Consider the following 13572-nt stretch of genomic DNA (forward strand, 5'->3'; position numbering starts at 1 on the left):
GCATGTTATGATACTTACAGCTCAGGTCACAGTCACATGAAGGCATGTTGCGATTCATACAGCTCAGGTCACAGTCACATGAAGGAATGTTGTGATTCATACAGTTCAGGTCACAGTCACATGATGGCATGTTGTGATACTTACAGCTCAAGTCACAGTCACATGAATGCATGTCGTGATTCATACAGCTCATGTCACAGTCACATGAAGGCATGTTGTGATTCATACAGCTCAGGTCGCAGTCACATGAAGGCATGTTGTGATTCATACAGCTCATGTCACAGTCTCATGCAGGCATGTTGTGATTCATACAATTCAGGTCACAGTCACATGCTGGCATGTTGTGATTCATACAGTTCAGGTCACAGTCACATGCAGGTATAATGTGATTCATACAGCTCAACTCACAGTCACATGAAGGAATGTTGTGATACAGCTCAGGTCACAGTCACATGCAGGTATACTGTGATTCATACAGCTCAGGTCACAGTCACACGAAGGCATGTTGTGATTCATACAGTTCAGGTCACAGTCACATGCAGGTATACTGTGATTCATACAGCTCAGGTCACAGTCACAAGAAGGAATGTTGTGATACAGCTCAGGTCACATTCACATGCAGATGTACTGTGATTCATACAGCTCAGGTCACAGTCACATGAAGGAATGTTGTGATACAGCTCAGGTCACATTCCCATGCAGGTATACTGTGATTCATACAGCTCAGGTCACAGTCACATGAAGGAATGTTGTGATACAACTCAGGTCACATTCACATGCAGGTATACTGTGATTCATAGTACCCAGCAGTGCTACTGCACAGGGAGGAAAATAGTGTGAGAACAGATATAAACAAATGAATGCACACAGTCAAATATGTGCATAATGCAGTGCAAATAAGTGCCTCTTAAAGCAGGTAATATTTTATCAATACTGCAATACACCATTGTCACACCTGGAAAGATGGAGGTAGAAAGCTTTAAGTCATATAATATGACTAGTAGGAAGCATGAAAACCCATTTTCCATTCAAGGAATATCAGGACCAACTACAGCAGCCCTTGATATAGGTAACACACCAACATCATCCAGTGGTAACAGTGAGGCAGAGAAGTGGCAAGTATCAGCTGCATCACCCCTTCCTCATGGAAACTGATGCAATTTATGACAGCATATGTATATTACAGGCAACTAGTCCAGATCTATGAGCCCATGACAAATACTTAAGGATCATGCAATGTCCCACAAAGGAAAGAAGATGCATGCAGACTTTGTTTAAGGATAGTGCATGTTCAAATTACACTGCGCATTAAACATTTCACCATATGCCATACAGGAGGAAGAATGGACTGGTTCTCAGCTATCTTCATTTGAACATGTGTTAAGAGACACAATGACACATGCCTGATATCACAACCTGGCCGCATTGACATGTCAATAGAGGTGGACTCAGGGGTCATGTAGTAAATGGCACTCTGTCTCATGTACTGTGTTCTATGGTACCAGTTAAAGGATGGAAGCATAGGGCCAGAAGCAGAGGCAGAGATGAGTTCTTATAACAAGGAAACATTCTGTCATAGATAATGTCCTGCGGTGACAGTAAGGAGTAGAAATAGGGGATCATGACTGGGAAGGATTTTACCATAACATCTTCCATCTCTGACCAAGCACACTGCCTTGATGACAGAGGACTGCAAGGTTCCCATGGCACGGATCTTATATTACTAAAAAAAATGGGACCTTTAGAGGTCTATTTGTCAGGAGTAATGTCCTTGGATACTGGCAGCTGTCTCCATCCACAGTACTGGGTGGTGAACTGAGATACTGCTCTACCTGCAGGAAAAGACTGAGTACTCTGTGATGGCCTCCCAGCATAACCACCCTCCCAAAGCTATCCACTGAAAATACTGCTAGAGAGGAATGTGATAGTGGAACTTTTTGTCCTGCATATAGAGGTTGGTATGTCAAAAATGAATTTCTCACAAATCTCCAAAATGGACAGACCCCTTCACAAACCAGGCACAGTCCAGAAGTAATCCAAAGGAAAATCAAGTATTCCTTTCACAAACCAGGCACAGTCTAGAAATAATCCAAAGGAAAACCAAGTATTCCAGCTATAAAATGTTCCACTGTTGTAAAATAAAAAGCACATTCCAGTTGTAAAAACCTACTACACTTTATTTCTGTTAAGCGCTTTTCATCTCGCTTATAGCGAGACTTCTTCAGACCACATACAGTTACTTCACACTGTGGTATAAAACCTGTTCCACTCTCAACTTCCCTTCAATTAATTACACAAGTAAACTATGCTGCTTGATTAGTAATTGGTAAATGATACATCATTTAAGTTATTGCTTCACTGTTACTTAGATTTCAATAAATGAAGCTCCTAAATAAAGTGCTGTGTGTGTTGCTTCCATTAAAAATATGTAGGCTCTTGCTGAAAGACGTACTTGCATTGTACAATAAATAAATCAGTTTTATAAGTTTGTGTCAAGTATTATGAATTTCTATTTATGTTTAAAATAAATACTTGTTTAAAATACATAGTTGAAAAACATAGTTAAAAAGTTATGAATTTATATTTAGAATAAATACTTGTTTAAAATGCATAGTTAAGAATACATACTGAAAATGTTTCACTTCTAAGTCTATTACTTAAAACATACCTTAATACATAAATAAATCAAGACATTAATATATAAATCATCTCTACCAAAACTGTTACAACTATTTGCTTGAAGCATGCAGTATTTAAATAAATTTAAGTATTGAACAAATCTTATCTAACAAACCTGTCTGAAGTACATTTCCTGAAGTTTATAAAACAGCACTAGTCCTAAATTGCCTGATAATGTACATTCAGAAATTATGAATAATAAATGAATAAGCAAAGCTGAGGAAAGGCAAGGGAAAAGGGGGGATAGGGGAAGGGGAAAAAAAGGGGAGGGAAAGGAATTCTACAAAATTTTCTATGTACCCTCTAGAATGCATGTTTGGATTTGTGACTTCATGAATAAATTATCTTGAAAGGCTCTTCAATTTCAAAATACAAGCTATTGAATAAATTTCATTCAAACGAAGGGCATGCCAGGCATGGGTTCTTAGTTGCCAGGACAATTCTAATTTTTCCAGGAGTAAAGCAATTGGTCCACCTCTCCTGTCTTCTGCAACACTGTCTATTGCTCAAAACCCAAATGAGTGGTTCGGGTATTCACCTACATGTCTGGCTACGGCATTTTCTAGTTTACACTTCCTAATACCATAAAGGTGTTCATACACCCTTTCCCTAAGTTTCCTGTCTGTTTTACCGATATAGAACACAGGACATGATTTACATGAAGCTAGGTAAACCACACCCTTGGAGTTACAGTTGAATTTGCATTTAGTACTATACTCCTGCCCACGGATAGAAAAGTTTTGACCTGTATCACTGTAGGGACAATAAGGGCACATCTGGCATTTACACATTCCTTTAGTATTAACAAAGAGTTCTTTTCCTTTATTACTTTCCAAAAGGTTCTTTAGGTTTTTTCCTTTTCTAAAAACTGTTTTAAGTGGCCCTTGTAGTTTACCAGACAGAACACTATCGGACCGAAATAGGTCCCAATTCTTACTTATGATGTTCATTATAGAATTCCCGTCCAAACTATATAAAATAATAAAGTCAGACGGGCCTATTGGGTCTCTTGCATTATCATGCGTTTATGATGAAACTGATTGGAGCATGTCCTCCACCCCCAAAATGGGTTGGTAAAATCCTCTCTGTCTTTTATTTAGCACTTCCACAGTTAGGGCCTTTACCAGTCGTTCAGGGTTTCCTCTCTTAGAGAACATTGTGTGGACATTGTAGTGCGATCTCGGAGTTCGTATATTTAAGTTACCCGATGTTGGGGATGTAAAGCCCCCCACTGGGAGTGCAGGGGTGAGAAGCCTCCCTGCAAGAATGTGAAATGTGAAGGTAAGTGTTTTAGATGTTTTATTTGTAGTGTATGTTTTGTTTTAGTGGTAAGGGTTTAGTTTAATGCAGATGGTGGGCACGGTGTGAGTGATGGGAGCTAGGTAGTTTTATGTTGAGTATTCTGTTTTTTCTTTTGTATGTTGTTTGTGTGTGTTGTTCTGTGTATGTTTTACGGATGTGTATCAGGGTTTTGAGGTGTCAGTATTGTGCGTAGGGTATGTGCAGTGTTGGTGTTGTGCATTGCCAGTGTTGTCGACTAGGTGTTTTGCATGTTGGTTATGCTGGATGTCAGGTAAGTGAAGTAGACTCATATATATATCTTTTATAAATTCAATAAACGTTATTACTTCTATGACACGGTTTAGCAGCAGCATTTTCTTTATATATATATATATATATATATATATATATATATATATATATATATATATATATATATATATATATATATATATATATATATATATATATATATATATATTTATATATATATATATATATATATATATATTTATATATATGCACATATACATTAACACACACACACCCACACACACACACACAAACACACACACACACACACACACACACACACACACACACACACACACACACACACACACGCACACACACACACACACACACACACACACACACACACACACACACACACACACACACACACACACACACACACACGTGCGTGCGCATGTGCAGAGAAATAAATGGGCAGAATATAATGCGGATGCAACATCCAAAGTGAAGGTTAGACAGAGACCTTAGAGGCAGAGTTACAAAAACAGTAAGAGAAGCTTAGGCAACATTTATGTACATACACAGACAGACAGACATATACACACACACCGATATAGATATATATATATATATATATATATATATATATATATATATATATATATATATACATATATACACATATGTATTAAATACTTTAAAGTATAACTATCTTAATTAAAAGATGTGGAAAAGCATTTACTTCTGAAAAAATAAGTATGGAGCAAATGCATGTATATTTTTAAATTATTGACTCTTTTAGCATTACTTATAGTCCTGCATGTGTATAGTGTTGTATGTTTTCTCTCACTTTATTTTCTGGAAGTGTTTTGGGTTTCTAATATCATGATGGGAATGGACCCCATTCCTAAGTCAGGGTATCGTAAAGTTAATGAAATTATTATTGCTTCAGTTTTTGATGTTAGATAAAAGGGCACTTCTCAGCACCCTCAATGTGTCCAGAATTAACTCCTTCTGTAGTTCATATGGAGTTACATGGATTGGTAGTATATCTAAATATGACAATAACTTCTTTTTTATTAGACCTATTGCTCCTACTACTGTTGGAATCTTTTTTCCACATTGTTCTCATTTCTGCCTGCAAATACCGGTACTTTATGACTTTGTGTCTTTCTGTATATAGACACTGTAACCACTGGGCATAGCAATTTGAATGATCAATGCTACTTGTGTATTTTTTTCCTGGACTACTATATCTCATTTTCTCAAATCTGTTTTTCAGCTGTTGCTAATGGGTAATCCCATGTGATATAAACTTCATCATTCCCTTTAATGCTTTGTAGCTCATGTTGCCAGTACTTCTCAGCTACTTCTACATTGTAATGTTTGCACAATCCCAATGCCACACTCATGCCACATTATTATGCCTTTCAAGGCCTCTGCCATGAGTGTACTGCTAACAGTAACAAGATGTGTGACTGTTTCCAGTTCTGTTTTACACAACCCACATTTGTCTGTTTCTCCCTCATGTAATGGACTTTGTAAACCAAAGTGTGCATAGTCAACTATCCTGGGCTGCCATTACTAGCCTTTCATCTCCATGTGTGAAATGTTGATCAACATGAAGTTGTTCCAAAAGATCTCTCTACTAGCCACAATATTTTTGCATTTTCCACATTTCTTTTTTTCTCATTTGATCCTATCCCCTTATTTTTAGTATTTTGTTTGTTTTGTTTTTTGGCACATTCTGTTTTTATCTCATTTTGGTCTATTTGTAGTTTGATTTCCATTCTCACTTGACAAAGAAATGCAGAGAAATCATCATAGACTTCTTCTCCACATCTTTTGAAACATTCACTATGTTTGAGTCTAAGGTCAGCAGATTTGTATGCAAACCCACAACTGCAGATCTATAGATCAAACAAATTTGGAGGAGGCACATACCTCCTACAGAATGAGCAATATGTAATCTTAGTTATGACTGATTTCTTCTTATCCTGTAATAAGCATGAAGTATTTTTCTGGTTTTCTATCCAAGTGTTTCAATAATCTTTGCAGCCAGTCAATCACCCCAAAAGTGTAAGTTAGAAGAGGAAGAGCAATTTGTTTTATAGCTTAGACTTTATTCCTAGATGTCATTGCAGTTTTCAATATTAGCTTTAATCTTCTGCAGTATTCTTCATTGAGTTTTATTCAAATTGTTCATGTTATGTTGCTGACCCTTCATCAGTTCCCAAATTTGTATACACTTCCTTCAGGTCAAGTCCTTTATATCACATTCCTGTCCCAGGCTGATATTTTCTTGGTGCTACAGCCTTCCTGCTTTAAACATTGCATTTGCTCATTAATCAAAGTCCTAATGATGTTTTTTCTTATCATCTTATAGATGTGTGGGTCTGTTTTTCTACATATTGTTGCTCATGGAGCAGGAAGTATTCATGCTGTTGCCGTGTCTTGTAATTTTTTCTAAATACCAACTTTTCCACTAGGTCTAGATGGGAAGTATAATGTTAAATGAACTAAAAGGGTAGGCTAAGATGGCTTATTTTCTTTTTCCTCCAAGTAAATATGTTGCAATATACCCAGTATGACTGACTCTAATGTTTTGCATAATTTTACTTTTTCATTTTATCCAGTACATTTTTAATAATAACATAATCATTTCTGATAGTAGTGAAGATTTGTAAAGAAAGATACATTTGAACTGTGCCTCACCACATACAAGTGCTTAACTTGAATAATTCCTGAAATGTGGTGAACAGTGCTGAGCAGCTGGTGACTGCATATGCCAGTGATTCGGATATATCTGCTGTCTGAAGTGTTATCAAATGAGCTCTGTTCAGTACTGAAAGTGAAGACATAAAGGACGGTTTGTGAACAGTTAAGGCATGTTACTGATTTTGTTACTGATAACATGTCTGCTGCATGGAATAATATTAACTTCTTGAAATAATGCAGTGGGAAGTGAGGTGGGAGAAAGTGACACATGGCTCAGTACGTACCTCTGCTAGTATCTCCATTAATGGAAAAGTTTAAGAAAAAGTAGCTCCTGTAAAGCATCTACATAGTCAATTGTAAGTAGCAGTTTAGTTCATTTTGCTTAAATAACTTCACCTACAATAATGGAACTGTATATCCATTGACCCGGAATAGCCTGTGTCTATATTAAATCAGCAAATACTTAAAAAAGCAAAAACTGCTTTATCGACCTCATGGAATTGAAAGCTTACAATCCCAAACACTCAGAACAGCAATTTTTTTTTCCCAGGGAAAAAAAATGCTGTTCCACAAAAAAAAGAAATTAATAAAAATAAAAACTTCAAAACATTACATAAAGTGGGGGGCTTTGCCCCCTACACCCCCCGATGTGGGGGGCTGTGCTCCCCTCACTCCCCTACTTAAATATACCAACTCCGAGATCGCACTACAGTGATGAAAATGGCAAAGTAATGGAGGCGGCCAAGCGATTTCTTTCCCAGTGAAAGAAATCACTTATATGCCATTTTGCTGTTTTGCTGCTTCGTGCTTTCAACTTTGATCATGACGCATTTGAAGGATTGCTTCTTCGATTATATAATAAGAACCCAAAAGCCTTGAGCTATTTTGGCTGTTTTCATGGCCTATGCCATGTACTAGCTGGGATGGGCTCAACTCCCCCCAGTGCACTGCCAATCGTAAACAGACTTTAGAAAATAAATGAATAAAAAGAATAAATGCACAATAACAGCATTGCACAAATAATGCTGAAAACAGCTCTGGTCACTGCTGGCCTTTAGTTTTCTGACAATAAGTCATTACATTATTAGAATTGCCTTATAATCCAGATTGCATGGTATCTGTAAACTAAAATAGGTACTCAGAGCAAGAATTCATACTTTTTACAGCTGTTACACATTCATTAAAACTTGTGTAATCTTTAAAAGTATATATCTTATTTATTAAAAGTCTTAAATGCATTAAAACAAATGCCATCTTGGTCCACGAACAGAAAACACTAGGACATTGAAAGAGAGATGGGATTTAATATCTTTTCCTGGGCCAACACAGGTTTTTCAGTTACTCAAGCTTTTGTGACTAGCAAAAGCCTTTCACTGTGAGTTACTGTAATTACAAAACTTATGCAGATAAATAAAAGGTATTACATCACATCTGTGTTCCAATACATTTTTTTCTGTTAGTAAACCAAAATGGCATTTTCTGCTTTTTTCTATCAAGCTTAAATCTGCTGGTGAATCTATGTGAACCGATCCTACACATTGTCAACTAAGAAGCGACAAAGGCAGAAATGTAGTACAAGGAGAACGGGAAAGTCTCTCGAAACTGCCAGCCAGCACTTGTTACATATGAGATTAATGGTTAGATAATTTGACAGTGGGAATCAAAAGGGGATGTGATTTATTTTTCTCATGCTGTATAGGTAGCTACTATAAAATGCCCTTCAATTCATATGACTAGAGCTGCCAGCCTATTTCAGCTTCTGAAAAAAAAGCTGGACTTTGTATTGCCATTTGCAGTGTTTTCTAAGTCTTATGTCAGGAATTAAGCTGCAATGCCAACATTACAACAATTGTTGCCTTGAATATAGGTACCCTTATTACAAAATGTTTATGAACATGTTAAACGCTAGCTAGTATCATTAGAATTTTAACAGTATTGATTTCTTCTGGCTATTTGCTCTTTAAGGGACACTGTACCATCATGTTTCTATCAGTCATATTTTTGCTGGAAAACTAAATGCTAATGTTAGTCCTTCAGTGCCTTTGTCCTACTATTTAAAAGTTCTAGCTCTGTTGCCAAGTTCACAGAAGGCAGTTGCTCAGGGATTCACATTTGTATTGCTGTAGGAGGCTTTTGTGTATTCTAAGATTTGGAAGGAAATGACAGACCTGTTGAGTAACATGTTTTGTCACGCTGAGTGATTCTGCTGTGATTGAAACTGCTCTGTTAAAAGGAACAATTACCAGGTTTACAGTGACAGTCACAAAATCTATAGCCCTGCACTGTCTGAACTCTTCTACATGTCAAATGAGAGGTGAATCTCTTAATCCTGTAGATGAAAAAGCACTTCCCTGCCTTCCACTTAACAACCTCATGCATCTTGATGACAGTCAATGAGAAAAAAGTACATCCATTGAGGAAGAACATACCTTAACATTTCACTCTTTCACTCAGCGTTTTTCAGTGTTAGGTAGAAAAGCTTTCCTGCCATGGCTAAATAATCTGTGTGATCAGGATAATTCTATGTTTTATTGTACACTCTCTGCAGAGCCAGCTTGCTATAATTACTTGCATGTTTGGTAGTAATGCCTATATTTAACACTATTTAACTGTAACCTTAGCCAATGGATGAGAAATTAGAAATCCATCTCTGATTTGGCTCCATGCTTCTGACAGACAGAGGTAAACAGTAACTATACCCGAACTAGCATACCCCCTCCCCACATAACCTCTAAAAACTTCCTAACTAACATACTCTCATAATAAATGCCCATGATACAAAGGGGCACAATGGGATTGCTCGGTTAGCCTTGGTTGTTAGCCTAGTATATATACCAATGAACCTATGATCATACTGGGAAATCACATAAGTGATCATACTGGGAATTCATATAAGGGATCATACTGGAAAACCCAGGCCCAGATGGAGTACTTCTGGTTAAAAGTATTAACATCTTTGCATGAAGATTTAGCCATCAGTAAGAACTATTCATATGTGCACCCCAAACAGACACCAACCTGGCTAACAACAGGAAAAACAATGCTCCTACTTAAGAGTGAACTTGCAAGCTACCCTAAAAGTTATTGACCAATAACTTTACTTCCAATGATGTACAAATTATACACGGGAATTGATGCTGACAGAGTTTATAGTCATTTAGAAGAAAACTCAGTTATGGCAATAGAACAAAAGGGCAATAAAAGAAAGTCATATGGAAGAAAGGATCATCTGTTGTTAAATAAAGTCATAGTGGAGAACTATAAAAAGCACAAGAATTTATGTACAGCATGGATTGACTACAGAAATGCATTTGATAGTATCCCACATTCATGGGTAAAAGAGTATAAATTAGAAGATACACCTACACTGATTGACTGCATTACAGTGACCATGAAATAGTGGCAGACCACTTTGCAATTAAGCCATGATAAAGGAAAAATTATTATTCCAGGGATAAAAATTCCACAGTGACTCTCTGTCACCATTGCTATTCTGCCTTGCCCTTAACCCATTAAGCTGTCTACCTAAGAGCTGAAGCCATAGTTATAATTTGGCTCCTTGAAAACAACAAAGTGCAAAGACTTCTCATCTTCTCTTTGTTGATGATTTAAAACTGTATAGCTCATCAGATGAGGAACTGAAAGCACAACAGCTAGTAGTCAAAACTTTCAGATGATATAAGAATGTAATTTGTTCTTGATAAATGTGCAAAAGCAACCTTTAAAGCAGGAAAAATGCAGCACCAAGAAAACATCAGTTTGTGACAAGAATGTGATATAAAAGAACTTGAGCAAGAGGGAGTGTGTAAATATCTGAGAACTGATGAAGGATCAGCAATAAAACATGAGCAAATTTGAATAAAACTTTGTAGGGAATACTTCAGAAGACTTAAATTAATCCTGAAAACAGAGTTGGCATCTAGGAACAAAATCCAAGCTATAAACCAATTTGCTCTTCATGTCCTAACTGACAGTTTTGGAGTGACTGACTGCCCCAAAATGTGTTGGGTGGATTAGGCAGGAAAACAAGAAGGATGCTTCATGCTCACCAAATGATTTATAAAAATCAGTGCATACCAAGATTCTGTATTCCCCATTCTGAAGGAGGGATGGGCCTCCTTGAAATTGATTGCATGCACAGATCTGCAATCATAGGACTACACACATATCTACTGACCTCACAAGACCCAAATGTAGTGAGAGTTTTGAAGCATGAGGAGAATAAATCTAAGATGACTTCCCTGCTTAGTCTAGCAGAAGCATATCAGCTTCAGGCAGGAATGGAAATCAAACCACAAGTAGATACAAATCAGGCAGCAACTGAATGTGCCAAAAAAACAAAAGAAAGAATATAAGGTGAAGGAGCAGATGAGAAGGCAAGATATGTGTAAAATGCATAAATGTAGTTGCAAGTATGGAAAACTTCTGGCAGAACCTCATGTTGATCAGGAATGAATGCAGGAATGGTTAAGGAGAGGTGAATTTAAACCAAGAGATGAAAGGTTAATATTGGTGGCACAAGATAGGGGTCTGCATACATGTTGGTTTATAAAGTCCATTGAACATGTGGGAGGAGCAGACAAATGTAGGTTTTGTAAAAGAGAACTGGAAACAGCTGCACACCTCGTTGCAGGTTGTGACATAATAATGGCAGAAGGACTGTATACTGAAAGGCATAATAATGTGGCAATACTATAACACTGGGAATTGTGCAAACATTATGGTATTGAAGTGGCTGAAAAACACTGGAAACATGAGCCAAAAAGCATCATAGAAAATGATGAAGTCTACATTACATGGGATCATCAATTACCAAAAGTTCAAAAGATAGATGCTAGAAAACTGGATATAGTGGTCCACGAAAAGAAGACAAAAGTAGCATTGATCACTGAAATTGCTACACCCAGTGGCAGCAGTGTCTTGCGTACAGAGAGACACAAAGTCATAAAATATCAGGATTTGCAGACAGAAATGAGAGCAATGTGGAAGAAAGATACCCAGACAGTTCCAATAGTAGTAGGAGCACTAGACCTTATAAAAAAGAATCTACATTCGTATTTACTTTCTTCTTAGTTTAGCATTAACGCGTCATGTTTCCAAGCCCCCCCCCTTTAACTAAGATACATTTAAAGCCTGTGAATACTTGTACTTATTCAGATAAAGCCTGTGTAAGATGTGCGTGTCCTACCTAAGATACATTGCCTATATAGCGACTGTTTTTTATACAACACTCTGCTCTTCTAGCGAAATGTGGGTATTGTATTCCTGCCTTAAGCTTAGTTATTTAGCTAGCATAGCATAGTGACTGTTACTATTTTACCGCATTATCGTTTTTCTAGGAAACGCTGTGCTTTACTAGGAAACGCTGTGCTTTACTAAATTGTCTGATTCCTATTTCAGCAAAGACATATGAACATAGCGCAATTTATCTTGTGCCCTATAGCTTCTTGATTATAGTAACTGTTAGCGTGTTACACTTTCATTATTGTGGTGCCTATTCGATGTTAGGTGCACCTTACATTACCCTGTTTTTTTAGAATCTTTCACCTTAGCATACATGTTCACTGGTTTAGAATGAATGCTAATAGTTCATTTTGCTAGCGTTCAGTACGCTAACCTGTTTAGCAATTTTTTAACCTTTGCTTTCAGGCTTATTGAGTTAGAGGGATTGTTATATGTTTGTTTGCTAGGCGCTCTGTACGCTTACGTGTTTCCTATTCTTTAACCTCAGCATACATGTTATTAAGTTAGAGTGAACGTTATCTGTTTGTTTTTATGGGCGCTACTAAATGCTTTACTACCTGTTATAACTGTTATTTGTAGTAATGTTATGACCTCTAGATTTTGCTGCTTTATTATGATCTACGACTCTGGCTTGCTATTGTGAATTTTTCTGTGCCTCTCATTGTGCTTATTCTACTCTCCTACTACTTCTTTCTTCTCTTCCTTCTTTTCTAACCTACTTTGTATTACTATTTACTCCTAACCCTGCTTCTCCCTTGTTTTTTTTTTTAGCCCTGAAGCGATACACTACACATTGGATTGCCCTTCCCTGGCATACTCTTAAAGGTCTCGTGCATCCTCAAATTAGACCTTTCAAGCAAGCCTATCCCTGAAGTGCTCATAAAAGCTATTTTAGTGCTTGCATACAGAGTTGCCTCTTGGTACTTGTTGATGTATGTCCTTTCTGATACTTTTTTTTAAATTATATAATTAGCTAAAGTGAGCAGCACGCTTGTGGAACCTCCCTAGGTCTTCGTTGCCCCTCTAGTCGATCACTACTGTATTAGGTAGTTTTCTGCCCCTACTCTATAATTATTGACTTTCTCCTCCTTGCCAAGGTAGACTGGTATTAACAGTAGCTACTATTCTTACTCACACTAACATCTCCTCCCTTACTTCTTTCCCTCAAATTACCTTGGCTGAAGCATTTCTTTCTTCCTACCTTACTACTGTTATAGGAATTGTTTGTAACCTAAAGGAGGGCTGGTTCTGGAATTACACTCCCTAATTTTGCTCTCCTTAGCTAACTACCTTTTTGCTTATAACCTGCACTATTTTTAGTAGCTCCTCTAGTATTTTTCCTCCAAACAATACAATACTATTACCTGGCCATGTTACAGCTCTCATGCTGGGCTG

This window comes from Protopterus annectens, chromosome 10.part0 (assembly GCF_019279795.1).
Source record: "Protopterus annectens isolate FY-2018-M chromosome 10.part0, PAN1.0, whole genome shotgun sequence".
Classification (NCBI taxonomy): Eukaryota; Metazoa; Chordata; order Ceratodontiformes; family Protopteridae; genus Protopterus; species Protopterus annectens.